Source organism: Monodelphis domestica, chromosome 2 (assembly GCF_027887165.1).
Source record: "Monodelphis domestica isolate mMonDom1 chromosome 2, mMonDom1.pri, whole genome shotgun sequence".
NCBI lineage: Eukaryota > Metazoa > Chordata > Mammalia > Didelphimorphia > Didelphidae > Monodelphis > Monodelphis domestica.
The window spans coordinates 156,052,937-156,065,778 of NC_077228.1; positions in this window are offsets into that span (position 1 = coordinate 156,052,937).

Consider the following 12,842-nt stretch of genomic DNA (forward strand, 5'->3'; position numbering starts at 1 on the left):
AGAACATTTTTCATGTGCTTATTAATAGTTTTGATTTATTTATATGAAAATTACCTATTCATGTCCCTTGCCCATTTATCAATTGGAGAATGGCTTGATTTTTTGTACAATTGCTTTAGCTCCTTATATATTTGAGTAATTAGACCTTTGTCAGAGGTTTTTGTTATGAAGATTTTTTTCCCAATTTGTTACTTCCCTTGTAATTTTGTTTGCATTGGTTTTGTTTGTACAAAAACTTTTTTTAATTTGATGTAATCAAAATTATTTATTTTACATTTTGTGATTTTTTCTAACTCTTGCTTGGTTTTAAAATCTTTCCCAAAGATCTGACATGTATACTATTCTGTGTTCACCTAATTTACTTATAGTTTCCTTCTTTAAAGTCAAGTCATTCACCCATTCTGAGTTTATTTTGGTGTAGGGTATGAGATGTTGATCCAAACCCAATCTCTCCCATACTGCCTTCCAATTTTCCCAGCAGCTTTTATCAAATAGTGGATTTTTATCTCCAAAGCTGGGATCTTTGGGTTTATCATAGAATGTCTTGCTGAGGTCACTTACCCCAATTCTATTCCACTGATCCTCCTTTCTATCTCTTAGCCAGTACCATATTGTTTTGATGACCACTGCTTTATAGTATAGTTTGAGATCTGGGACTGCAAGGGCACCTTCCTTCATATTTTTTTCATGATTTCCCTGGATACCCTTAATTTTTTTGCTTCCAAATGAACTTTGTTATGTTTTTTCTAATGTAGTAAAAAAGTTTTTTGGTAGTTCAGTGGGTATGGCACTAAATAAGTAAATTAATTTGGGTAGAATTATCATTTTTATTATGTTAGCTCATCCTACCCATGAGTAATTATTGTTTTTCCAATTGTTTAGATCTAGTTTTAATTGTGTGGAGAGTGTTTTGTAGTTGTGTTCATATAGCTCTTTGTTTGTCTCATCAGATAGATTCCCAAATATTTTATATTGTCTAGGGTGATTTTTAAATGGAATTTCTGTAATTCTTCCTGCTGAGATGTTTTGGAGATATATAGAAATGATGATGACATGTGGGTTTATTTTGTATCCTGGAACTTTGCTAAAGTTGTTGATTATTTTGACTAGTTTTTTAGTTGATTCTTTAGGATTCTTTAAGTAGACCATCATGTCACCTGCAAACAATGATAGCTTGGTCTCCTCATTGCCTATTGTAATGCCTTCAATTTCTTTTCCTTCTCTAATTGCTACAACTAGTGTTTCTAATACAATGTTAAATAATAGAGGTGATAATAACCATATCCTTGTTTCACTCTTGATCTTATTGGGAAGGCTTCTAGTTTATCCCCATTGCAGATGATGTTTGCTGATGGTTTTAGATATATACTTTTTATTATTTTTAGGAAAGGTCCTTCTATTGCTATTCTTTCTAGTGTTTTCAATAGGAATGAGTGTTGTATTTTGTCAAAGGCTTTTTCTGCATCTATTGAAATAATCATTTGATTTTTGTTGGTTTGCTTGTTAATAAGGTCAATTATGTGGATGGTTTCCCTAATATTGAACTATCCTTGCATTCCTGGTATAAATCCCACCTGATCATAGTGAATAACCCTTGTGATCACTTGCTGGAGTCTTTTTGCTAGTATTCTATTTAAACTTTTTTCTATCTGTGCATTAAGGAGATTGGTCTATAGTTTTCTTTCTCTATTTTTGACCTATCTGGCTCTATACCATATTTGTGTCATATAGGAATTTGGTAGAACTCCTTCTTTGCTTATTCTATCAAATAGTTTGTATAATATTGGGATTAGTTGTTCTTTGAATGTTTGATAGAATTCATTTGTGAATTCTGGTCCTGGGGATTTTTTTCTTAGGAGTTCTTTGATGACTTGTTCAATTTCTTTTTCTATATGGGATTGTTTTGGTATTCTATTTCTTCTGTTAATCTAAGCAATTTATATTTTTGTAAATATTTGTCCATATCACCTAGATTGCCATATTTATTGCCATATAATTGGGCATAATAGTTCTTAATGATTGACTTAATTTCCTCTTTATAGGTGAAGTCTCCCTTTTCGTCTTTGAGAATATTGATTTGGTTTTCTCAGAGTAACATATTTATACTTATTAATCTCCAGATTAAACTCTAATGGAGAATACAGTAAGTGCATGTATGTGTATGGGTACACACATAAGTGTGGTAAATAAAATTCAATTTTTAGGAGGAATGCATTGAACCTACAGTTTAAGGAAAGGCTTCATGAAATATGTTGTATCTGAGCTGAGTATGAAAGATAACTATGGATTCTATTAGATTAGAAGTGGATGAAGTACATTCTGAATATGAGAGGCAGTCATTGCAAAAGCATAGAGATAGAAGATGAAATATAAAATATGAGAAATATTAAAAGGGCCTGCTTGAATGATAGAGAGTATGAAGTACAATAATGCCTAATAAGGCTGAAAAGGTAAATTGAGGACAGGTTTTAAAGCGTTTTGAATGCCAAATAGAATTTACATAATATTCTAGAGATGAGAGGGATCCTTGTTGTTGTTCAGTTGTTTCAGTCATGTCTTACTCTTTGTGCCCCCAATTTGGATTTTCTTGGGAAAAATGCTAGAGATATTTGCCTTTTCTTTCTCTAGCTCATTTTTTATAGATGAGAAAATGAAGCACATAGGGTTAAGTGATTTGCATAGGGTCATACAGTTAGTAAGTATCTGAGGCCAGATCCTGAAGATGAATCTTCCTGACTTCAGATCTGACACTCTATTCAATTTGCCACTTAACTGCTGGAGGGATTCACTAAAGATTATTGAAAAAGTGAGGGAGGGTAAATAATATGGATTTATATAGTACCTACTATGTGCTAAGCAATTTCTACTACATATCCATCATTTGAAGTCTAGCATTTTTATTTTTTTGTAGTTCAGAATAATGACCAGCTTTTTTCTGCTTGCTTTACTTTGGCAACCTTTGTCAAGTGTGGTACTGAGAGGTGACTTGGGCCAGTGTGGGAGATGGGGGGCATGAAAGTGGGGTGGAAGGGAAGAAATGAATTATTTTCATATCCTGAAGGATCAAGTTTAGTTTAATCTTAACTATTTTAGCTTATTCTCCAACCTTACATTTATTAGATAAAAGCAGACATCTTGTTCTAAGTAACTAAGTTCTAAGTAAGTATAGTAATGGGGAAAGCTATACAGATTAGTTTAGGTTTTGGAAAATTTAATCCTTAGGGATTTTATGACCGGGGAGTGAGATAAAATCTTAGCCCATTTGGGGAAAGAATGTTATCATTTAGTGCTGGGAGCCATCAGGCCACAATGTCTTGACAAAGTCACTCGGCCCTTGGCAAGATGTGACATCCCACTTTATCCCCCTTACATGACCTCTCTCATTAATATCCCTTGCCTATGGAATTGACATGATTACTATTCCCTCTAACCTCAAAAGGAATAATGCAAGAGCAAAATACCTGCACCCTAATTCTCTAAAATGTCACCAAAAGATCAGACCCTCAAACCCAATCCCAAAAGACTACCATGGGTTAACTTTTACTTAGGTACATAATTCCCACTAAAATCACAGCTATAAGCCAAGCCCAGAACGTTCCCACTTACAGAAACTTATTCTCATGAAGCCAGCATACAAATCAATCATGAAGGCCCATACAAAATGTGCAGGTACACCAAGCTCATCATGCCTCAGTGACTTGATTCTTCCCCTTAAGAAACTCCCTAGTAAAACCTGAGAAATGATAAGTCTAATATTAAATCTGAATTGTGTTTCCAGTACCTCTCAACCTCAATGATATGATTGTTGAATTGTCTTTAAGAACTTTTGATTGATTATTTCTTTTTATTAAAACTAATAAGTAAATTTCCTTGATTGTTTGTAAGCTCAAAACTTCACACAGGGTAATGAGAAAATTAAGCCACCTGTGACAAAATCATTTATCTTGTGTGAAACCTTTATTCTGTCAAGAATCTGTAATCATAATACAAGAATATAGAATGTTAATTAAGTGATTTGTTAAAAGTTAATGTATCACTTTTCCAATTATCTCTATTTGGACATGTGTGTTAAGTAATGTATCTGTGTGCCAAAAAAAAAAATGGATATAAAAATAAACACCAAGCCTGGGGATGGCGGAGCAGCTATCAGTTGCAAAGCATGCCCATGGCCATAAATATAAGCTGTCTTCCATTTGTTATTTTCTTGACTGATTGTTCACCACCTGTTGGGAACTCCTGGAGTCATGAGTGAGGCTAGACCTTGCCCGTGGTAATTTAGGAAGTTCACTCTTATAGTTCCTGGGGATTTAGATTCAAGTTAGGTCATCAAGTCCTCCCCACATTTCTGTGGCAGGAGGTATCATGTTTGTTATGGTCTTCTGTCTGCTTTTTCTTCTTTCTCTGTCTTTCTCTATCTTCTCCCCACCAATTGGGGCAGCAGGAATCACATCTACTCCATGTCTCTAAATGTTGGAAGATTCAGAGGGTCTGATTTTGAAGGGACCATCTGGTCCACCTGAGGGGACTTTTAAATGTAGTATACAACATAACATATAATATTATATTTAAATAATAATTATTGCTACAATAATGATTGTTGATTGACTAATCTCCTTTTTCTTTTTAAAGATTTATTTTATTTTTATCTCTATATTATTTATTCTTATAAGTGAACAGTCCCATAAAACCAAATCCCCAAAACATATACCCAAATAAACGAGTGGTGTATCATTTGTTTTCTTTTCTATTTCTACTCCAGCATTTCTTTCAGTGGTGGATAGCATTCTTTTTCATAAGACCTTCAGAATTGTCCTGAATCATTGTATTGCTGTTAGTAGCAAAGTATATCACATTCAAGCATCCCAAAATATTGCAGTTTCTATGTATAATGTTTCTCTGGTTCTGCTTATTTTACTCTGCATTAATTCACGTAGGTCTTTTCAGCTCCTTCTAAAATCCTCCTGTTCATCATTCCTTATAGCACAAGAGTATTCCAACACCCTCATGAACACAATTTTTTCAGCCATCCTCCAATTGAGGACTATCCCTTCAGTTTCCAATTCTTTGCCACCACAAAATGAGCAGCTATAATTTTTTTTTTTTTGCAAAGAGATCTTTTCCCATTTTTGACTGACTAATTTTCAACAAACAAACAGAATATGGGTTCTATGTAAAGCATGAAATCCAGGATTAGTGGCAAAGAAAGCAGAAAAGCCACAAATCAACAGTGACAAACCAAATTTCAACACAATTCTCTCTTATTATTTTGAAGAACATACAGGTGCAAATCAATGTAGTTTTGTAGCACCAAAACATTTTCACACTAAACATTTTCATCTAGAATAGACTTGTGATTTGTGTAAGTTATGTGTGTGTGAGTGTGTGTGCATGTGTGTGAGATGTTCTTTAGGATGAGATAGTTTTATGCCTCCATCAAGATAAAATAGGATTTGGTTTCCTTAAGTATGTCTAATTAAAGTAAAATTCAATTGAATTTGTAATAAAGAAGGAAAAATAGCCATGTTGAATCTAAACAAGCCTGTAAATCATGTTATTTGGCTAACTGAATTATGAAGTGAGGCTTGTGCTTATCAATAGAGCCCTTCTGTCTCTGTCCTCTAAAGCAACTTATTTGAAGAGTGCCTTATTAACAAAAACTGTGCTTCAAAATCATGGAGGCAGCTCACCTCTCTCTTCCTTGTCCTTATAGAAAAAAAAAAAATCACTCAGTGGACCAGTATCTAAATGCAATTGACCCAGGCCCATGATGATTTTGTTAAATAATAAGACCCCCTGAGAAATAAACTAAGTCACAAGTGATCATTTACTGGCTTTTCCAGATCTGAAACCCTAATTAGTCGTTGTTCCAGGTTGCTTTCAGATACCACAATAGAAACTTTAAAGTCAAATTAACTGCTAAGAAAAATAAAATGAAATAAAGTCTCTCTCACCCTAGGTAACTACAGCAGTGTTCAATGTCCAACTAATGAAGAACAGAGTTTATATGAGAGAATCAATTCCATTTCCCACATGCTATTCAATCAAGGATTTCCATATAACCACCCTGTCAGTGGTCAAGGCAGGAGGCCTGAACACAGGCATACATAAGATACTTTTTACTTTTCTTATACATTAATTTATTTAGTCAATTTAGAACATTATTCCTTGGGTACAAGAGTCACATTATTTCCCTCCCTTGCCTCCACCCACCCTTCCTGCAGCCAATGCCCAATTTCATTGGGTATTACATGTGTCCTTGTTCAGATCCTATTTCCATGTTGTTGGTGTTTTCATTAGGATGTTCATTTAGAGTCTGCATCCCCAATCATATCCCCTCGACCAATATTTTAAAGCACTTGTTTTTCTTCTGTGTTTCTACTCCCACAGTTTTTCCTCTGAATGTGGATAATGTTTTTCCTCATAGATCCCCCCAAGTTGTTCAGAATCACTGCATTGCCACTAATGGAGAAGTCCATCACCTTTGATTATACCACAATGTGTCAGTCTCTGTGTACAATGTTCTCCTGGTTCTGCTCCTCTCACTCTGCATCAATTCCTGGAGGTTGTTCCAGTTCACATGGAATTCCTCCTCTTTATTATTCCTTTGAGCACAATAGTGTTCCATCATCAACATATACCACAATTTGTTCAGTCATTCCCCAATTGAAGGGCATCCCTTCATTTTCCAATTTTTTGCCACAACAAAGAGTGCAACTATGAATATTTTTGGACAAGTCTTTTTCCTTATTATCTCTTTGGGGTACAAACCCAGCAGTGCTATGGCTGGATCAAAGGGCAGACAGTCTTTTAGCTTCCTTTGGGTATATTTCCAAATTTCCCTCTAGAATGGTTGGATCAATTCACAACTCCACCAGCAATGCATTAATGTCCCCACTTTGCCACATCCCCTCCAGCATTCATTACTTTCCTTTGCTGTCATGTTAGCCAATCTGCTAGGTGTGAGGTGATACCTCAGAGTTGTTTTGATTTGCATCTCTCTGATTATAAGAGATGTAGAACACTTTTTCATGTGCTTATTAATAGTTTTGATTACTTTATCTGAAAATTGCCTATTCGTGTCCCTTGCCCATTTATCAATTGGAGAATGGTTTGATTTTTAGAACAATTGGTATAGCTCTTTATAAATTTGAGTAATTAGACCTTTGTCAGAGGTTTTTGTTATGAAGATTGTTTCCCAATTTTTTGCTTCCATTCTAATTTTGTTTGCATTGGTTTTGTTTATACAAAAACTTTTTAATTTGATGTAATCAAAATTATTTTACATTTTGTGATTTTTTCTAGCTCTTGCTTGGATTTAAATTCTTTCCTTTCCCAAAGTTCTGACATGTATACTATTCTGTGTTCATCTAATTTGCTTATAGTTTCCTTCTTTATATTCAGGTCATTCACCCATTCTGAGTTTATTTTGGTGTAGGGTGTGAGATGTTGATCCAAACCTAATCTCTCCCATACTATCTTCCAATGTTCCCAGCAGTTTTTTTTTGTTTTGTTTTTTTTTTTATTATCAAATAGTGGGTTTTGGTCCCAAAAGCTGGGAACTTTGGGCTTATCATAGACTGTCTTGCTGAGGTCACTTAACCGAATTCTGTTCCACTAATCCTCCTTTCTGTCTCTTAGCCAGTAACAAATTGTTTTGATGACCACTGCTTTATAGTATAGTTTGACATCTGGGACTACAAGGCCTCCTTCCTTCACATTTTTTTTTCATGATTTCCACGGATACCCTTGATCTTTTGTTCTTCCTAATGAACTTTGTTATATTTTTTTCTAATCTAGTAAAAAAGTTTTTTGGTAGTTCAGTAGGTATGGCACTAAATAAGTAAATTAATTTGGGTAGAATTGTCATTTTTATTATGTTAGCTCATCCTACCCATGAGCAATTATTATTTTTCCAATTGTTTAGATCTAGTTTTAATTGTGTGGAGTGTTTTGTAGTTGTGTTCATATAGTGCCTGTGTTTGTCTCAGCAGATAGATTCCCAAGTATTTTATATTGTCTAGGGTGATTTTAAATGGAATTTGTCTTTCTAATTCTTGCTGCTTAGATGTGTTATGTAAACCTTGAAATTTCTCAGACTAGTGAATGTTAAAAATTTCCACATTGAGGAATCCTCCATTGGAACAAATTCCCTACTGGAAACATTCCCCATTTTGATGTGAAAACTCTCCAGGATCAGAAATGAGAGGACCTCTACTCCACCCGTACTTAAGACTGCTTTAGGGGAGAAAACTCCTTGCTAAACAATGAAAGTACTTGGACCCAGGCTTATAATAAGGCAAGGAGTTCTTTGAGCCATGCCTGTTTTTAGAATTGATACAATGGGATGCTAGGTACCTATAAAGGTCGGGCAGGTTTTCTCTTTGACTCAGCTGTATTTTCTCTGGTTCAGACTTACTGAGGAGATTAGTCAACTTAGCAGGAATTCAGATGGGCTTTCCTTTCCGAAACATCTACGGTGATTGGTAGATGGAAGAACTTAGGGGAGGTGACATAGGAAAAAAAACCCTATATAAGAAAAGGTATCTCTTGAGCAAAAGATCCTTGGATCCTTGGAGATAGATCCTTGAGGCTTAGAGATAAATCCTTTTGGAGGAGGCCCTTTGAAGGTTTCTTGAGAAGAAGTCCCTTGGGAGGCTGACTCTGGCTGGAACTCCCTCTGGGGAGACTCTGTTCCCCAGACATCCTTGCTTAAGACAGACCTTGTGGTGAGTGATAAAAGACTTACTAACTGATCTCTCTCTCTTAAAACTCAGGTCTAGGCCATGTTGGCTTAAGGCCCTTCATACTTATTTCCTTTTTCTCTCTTTCCTTTAATTACTCATTGTATTATTAATTAAAATTCTCTATAAACCAAGTTGACTTGGGCATATTCATGATTGGGAATATATTCCCTGGCGACCACCTTATATTTGATTTAAAAACCAAGACACTGTAGTGAAACATATTTTCAGCAGTCACAAATTTACTCACCCATTCTTATATCTAGCACAATTTAGTTCTTCCACCATTTTAACTCACTACAGTTTACAACATCAACCATTTTAATTATAATAATTTATGCCATACACTATTTTAATTACAACAGTTAGAGATATATAGAAATGCTGATGACTTATGTGGGTTTGTTTTGTATCCTGGAACTTTGCTAAAGTTGTTGATTATTTCAACTAGCTTTTTGGTTGATTCTCTAGGATTCCTTAAGTAGACCATCATATCATCTGCAAAGAGTGATAGCTTGGTCTCCTCATTGCCTATTTTAATACTGTCAATTTCTTTTTCTTCTCTAATTGCTACAACTAGTGTTTCTAATACAATGTTAAATAATAGAGGTGATAATGGGCATCCTTGTTTCATTCCTGATCTTATTGGGAAGGCTTCTAGTTTGTCCCCATTGCAGATGATGTATGCTGATGGTTTTAAATATATACTTTTTATTATTTTTAGGAAGGCCCTTCTATTCCTATGCTTTCTAATGTTTTCAATAGGAATGAGTATTTTATTTTGTCAAAGACTTTTATCTGCATCTATTGAGATAATCATGTGATTTTAGTTGGTTTGCTTGTTAATATGGTCAATTATGTGGATAATTTTCCTAATATTGAACCATTCGTGCATTCCTGGTATGAATCGTACCTGGTCATAGTGAATAACCCTCTTGATCACTTGCTGGAGTCTTTTTGCTAGTATCCTATTTAAGATTTTTTTATCTATATTCATTAAGGAGATTGGTCTATAGATTTCTTTCTTTTTTTTTTTTTGACATGCCTGGCTCAGTACTATATGTGTCATGAAATGAATTTGGTAGAACTCCTTCTTTGCTATTCTGTCAAAAAGTTTGTATAATATTGGGATTAGTTGTTCTTTGAATGTTTGATAGAATTCATTTGTTAATCCATCTGGACCTGGGGATTTTTTCTTAGGGAGTTCTTTGATGACTTGTTCAATTTCTTTTTCTGATATGGGGTTGTTTTGGTATTCTATTTCTTCTTCTGTTAATCTAAGCAATTTATATTTTTGTAAATATTCATCCATATCACCTAGATTGGCATATTTATTGCATATAATTGGGCATAATAATTTTTAATGTTTGCCTTAATTTCTTCTTCATTAGAGGTGAGGTCTCCCTTTTCAATTTGGTTTTCTTCTTTCCTTTTTCTTTTTTTTTAATTAGATTGACCAGTACTTTATCTATTTTATTTATTTTTTCAAAGTACCAGCTTCTAGTCGTATTTATTAAATCAATAGTTCTTTGACTTTCAATTTTATTAATTTCTCCTTTGATTTTTAGGATCTCTAATTTAGTCTTCAGCTAAGGATTTTTAATTTCTTCACTTTCTGGTTTTTTAATTTGCATGCCCAATTCATTGACCACTGCCCTCTCTAATTTGTTAATAAATGAACTCAAGGATAGGAATTTCCCCCTGAGTACTGCTTTGGCTGCGTCCCATAGATTTTGAAAGGGTGTCTCATCATTGTCATTTTCTTCAGTGAAGTTATTAATTGTTTCTATGATTTGTTCTTTAACCAATTTTGGAGAATCGTATTGCTTAATTTCCAATTAATTTTTGATTTTCCTCTCCATGTACCCTTACCAATTATTATTTTCCTTGCATTGTGATCTGAGAAGTTTGCATTTATTATTTCTGCTCTTGTTTACAACGTTTTAATGCCCTAATACATGGTCAATCTTTGTGAATGTACCATATGCTGCTGAATAGAAGGTGTATTCCTTTTTGTCCCTATTATTTTTCTCCACATATCAACTAACTGTAATTTTTCTAAGATTCTATTCACTTTTCTTATGTCTTTCTTATATATATATTTTTGTTTTGATTTATCTAGATGTGATAGAGGAAGGTTCAGGTCTCCCACTTGTATAGTTTTTCTATCTATTTTGTCCTTGAACTCCACTAGTTTCCTCTTTAGAAATTTGGATGCTATGCCATTTGGTGCCTACATGTTGAGTACTGATATTTCCTCATTGTCTATACTGCCTTTTATCAGGATTTAATTACCTTCCCTATCTCTTTTAAGTAGATCTATTTTTACTTTGGCTTTGTCAGATATCATGATTGAGACTCCTGCCTTCTTTTTATCAGTTGATGTCCATTAGATTTGGCTCCATTCTCTTACTTTTACCCTATGCTTATCTACCTTTCTCATATGTATTTCTTTTAGACAGCATTTGGTAGCTACTCAGCTATTTGCTTGCATTTTATGGGTGAGTTCATTCCATTCACATTTAGGGTTATGATTACTAGCTGTTTATTTCCCAGCATTTTGGTTTCTACTCCTAGTCCTGCCTTTTCTTCTTTCACTATTTCCTTCTACACCAATGTTTGTTTTTAATCATTCCCCCTACTTACCACCCTTATTTGACTTCCCTTTATCCCCCCTCCCTTCTTATTCCCCTCTTATTTTCTTTACAGTCTTTTTAAACTACTCCCCACCCTCTTCCTCCCTTGTACTGCTTCCCTCCCCACCAGTCTGTTTGTTACCCTTCTACTTCCCTATAGGGCACAAATCAATTCTCTGTCTTGGATTGTTCTTCCCTCTTTGAGTCAATTTCAATGCATGTAAGAGTTGAGTATTTCCTATCTCCAACCTCTTTACCCTTCCAGTGTATTAATGTTCTCCCCCCTCCCACCATGAACTTCTTTGTGACATATAAATTTACCCCTTTTTGTTTCTTTTTCCCATTTCTTTTAGTATTAACCTCTTTTTTAGCTTTAGTTATATATATATATATATATATATATATATATATACACACATATATGTATTGATGCTACATATATCTATATACATATTTATGTCTTGTCATTTCATCCTATACAGTTTGTCATTGTTCCCTCTAAGTGTACGTCTTCTAGCTGTCTGGGTGATAATAACAATTTATAAGAATTACCAATGACCTCTTTTCTTATAGGGATAGATATCATTTTAACTTATTGGGTCTTTTAAAAAAAGTTTTATTGCTTTTTTTGTTTGTTTTGTTTTTCTTTTCTCCCTCTTTTTTAATTACCTTTTGATGATTCTCTTGCATTTTGTGCTTGGGCATCAAATTTTCTGTTCAGGTCTGGTCTTTTCTTTACAAATGCTTAGAATTCTTCTATTTTGTTAAATGATCATACTTTCCTCTATATTCCTATAGGAATATAGAGGAAAGTATGATCCTGTATATAGGAATATAGTTAGTTTTTCTGGGTAATTGATTCTTGATTTTAGATGTAGTTCCCTTGCTTTCTGGAATATCATATTCCATGCCTTTTGGTCCTTCAGTGTAGATGCAGCCAGATCCTGTGTTATCCTCACTATGGTTCCATGGCATCTGAATGACTTCTTCTTAGCAGCTTGTAATATTTTTTCCTTTGTCTGATAGTTCTTGAATTTGGCTATAACATTCTTGGGTGTTATCCAGGTTTTTTCTTTTGTCATGGTCTTCCTGTAGACTGATGATTTTTAAGTTGTCTCTCCTGGAACAATTTGCTAAATCTTCTGTTTTGTGAGTGAGATGCTTCATATTTTACTCAACTTTTTCATTCTTTTGATTTTCTTTTATAGTGTCCTTCTGCCTTGTGAGGTCACTTGATTCTAGTTGTTGTATTCTGGTCCTTAAAGACTGTATTTTTCATTCCTGGCTTTTTGGTCATCCTTCTCCTTCTGGTCTGATTTTCTTAGGAGGTCATCTTTCATCTCCTTTGCCTCATTTTTCAAGCTGGTTGATTTTGGCTTTCAAGACACTATTTTCTTATTTTAGTTCAAGTGCCTCCATTTCCAGATGACTTATCTTGGTTTTTAAGTTCTTTACCCAGTTGTCT